The sequence below is a fragment of the Athene cunicularia genome (genome assembly GCF_003259725.1).
Source record: "Athene cunicularia isolate RWA chromosome 7 unlocalized genomic scaffold, athCun1 chr7_part1, whole genome shotgun sequence".
Classification (NCBI taxonomy): domain Eukaryota; kingdom Metazoa; phylum Chordata; class Aves; order Strigiformes; family Strigidae; genus Athene; species Athene cunicularia.
In genome coordinates this window covers 30,912,524-30,914,960 of record NW_020799107.1, presented here as the reverse complement: position 1 = coordinate 30,914,960, position 2,437 = coordinate 30,912,524, and positions in this window count along the sequence as shown.

The window sequence follows — 2,437 nt, the reverse complement described above, 5'->3', positions numbered from 1 at the left end:
CCCCCTTTGTTTTTTCAATTCTGAAAAGCAACTTTCATGACTGGCCCCATAATTTCACAATCAGAACATGTCTAACTTTTGGAAAGAATTATCTTAAACACTGTAGTCAGAACACAGGAGGTATCTGAGGGAGTTTCATATCAAATGAGCAATTAACTTTAAATTAATAACTCAAACAATGAGAGGAGGTTTTTTTTTTTTAATTCTGCAGAAGATCACATACAGAACAGCTACTCACAAGATACCAAAGACATTCACCATACCTGTTTCAGTATCAGCAATACTTTTTCCCTGTGCAGCAGCAGAACCTACTAGTAATTACTTGATGCCACAAAATAACTTATCTGGTCCTCAAACACAACTTCCTTGCTTTGTGTGGACAGAAGCCTCTAACAACCACCCACCTTAACATTTAAAATCAGTTCTGTAAGGCAGCCACGCTTCACCTCATGCTCCTTGGAGAGTATGCAGCAACCCTTTTATTGCAACTTCACGTGAATGCAACGGAATCTTTAATACAGTTACACAACTGCATCACCAGAATATGCCATGAAGATTTTAAAAGCTGAACTAAAAAAGTGTTAGGATTACAGCCGCAAACAGAAATGCTAAAGATAAAAAAATTGGTTGAACAACACGCAACTGCAGGCACACACACCACCTCACTGTTAAAATAAACAGCCACATTATTCCTTGCTTGACTGGAAAAGATTCTAGAACCTGAAAGAATAATCCAGTTCGTTTTCTAGTGCTTGTTTAGAGAAGTGCAGTGAAGACGGGGAGAAGGACTGAAAGATGGTAGCAGAAACCAAACAGAGATGGACCTAGCAGAATTCAGTAGTTTTTGTCAAGGCTGTATTTAACAACTAACCCTCCCGCAGTGGCCACCCTAAATTTACAGTTAATTTATTTTTTCCATTTCTCTATTTTCTCTCCCCTTTATTAATTTTTTGCCCCCATATACATTACTGGACAAAGTGTACAGAACAGGAACACTGAACAGTTCTGAAAGCTACTTTCAAATGCTTGTCTCCAATGCCTATAGGCACGTAGCTTCTCAAAGCTACCACTACCAGCTGTGCGGTGCTAAACACGGATCCACCAGAACAAACCCAATCACTGCTAGCATAAAACCAGACTATTCTTTTGGCACTCAGCATCCTTCAAACACACCTCCTTCCACACAGGGTGAGAAAGTACGTTCTTGGGCTTCCCAATTCCTTTTCCCAGCAGGCACAACAGCGCTACTCCCCACACAGCTCTGTCCCAGGTCAGCTGCCCTCTCCCCACTGCTCCTAGGGCAGACCAGAACTCAGCACAACTCTCCAACTCCCATTCTGGAGATGTACCCACCTTAAGTAACACTCCCCCTTTTTCAGAGCTCATAAGAACAAGAAAAAAAACCCAAATCAAATCCTTACAGCATACTACAATGTCAAAACTCAGTTAGATCCCTGCAATTATAAATTTATCTCCACTCCGTATATCTACATATTCCTACATCCACCTGGTCAACATTCACATCTAAAAGAAATGGCCAGTTCTGTGCACAATTTTAGTTTCTTAAAAAATACTGAAAATAAGTTACAAAGAGCACTTCTTAATCCCTGATACTTACGTGTCAAGTTCAAAATATTCATAGGTACTGAATTACTACTAAATCTTTGTGGTGGGTTAACTTTGGCTGGATGCCAGGTGCCCACCAAAACTGCTCTATCACTCCCCTCCTCAGCTGGGCAGGGAGAGAAAATACAACGAAAGGCTCGTGGGTCGAGAGGACAGGGAGATCACTCAATTATCATCACAGGCAAAATAGACTTGACTTTGGGGAAAAAAATAATAATTTATTATCAATCAAATCAGAGTAGGATAATGAGAAATAAAACTCAATCTTAAAAAACCACCTTCCCCCCAGCCCTCCCTTCGTCCCGGGCTCAGCCTCACTGCCCGTTTCTCTCCCCGGTCCCGCCAGCAGCGCAGGGACGGGGATGGGGGCTGTGCTCAGTCCCTCACCCGCTGTCGCTGCCGCTCCTCCCTCCTCAGGGGAGGACTCCTCACCCTCTGCCCACGGGGTCACCGCCTCCTCGGGGCACATCCCCCTGCTCCGCCGTGGGGTCCCCCCGGGCTGCAGGGGGGTCTCTGCTCCCCCGGGGCCTCCCTGGGCGCAGGGCACAGCTGCCTCCCCAGGGGCTGCCCCAGGGGCTGCGGGGGAACCTCTGCTCCGGGCCTGGAGCCCCTCCTGCCCCTCTGCCCCGCTGCCCCGGGCTCCGCACAGCTGCTGCTCTCTCAGGCTCTCGCTCCTCTCTCCAGCTGCAGGGGCTGCTGTGCAGCAGCTTTTCCCCCTCTCGGACACGTTCTCCCAGAGGCGCTACCGCCGTGGCTGATGGGCTCGGCCTTGGCCAGCGGCGGGTCCCTCTCGGAGCCGCCTGGCCTTGGC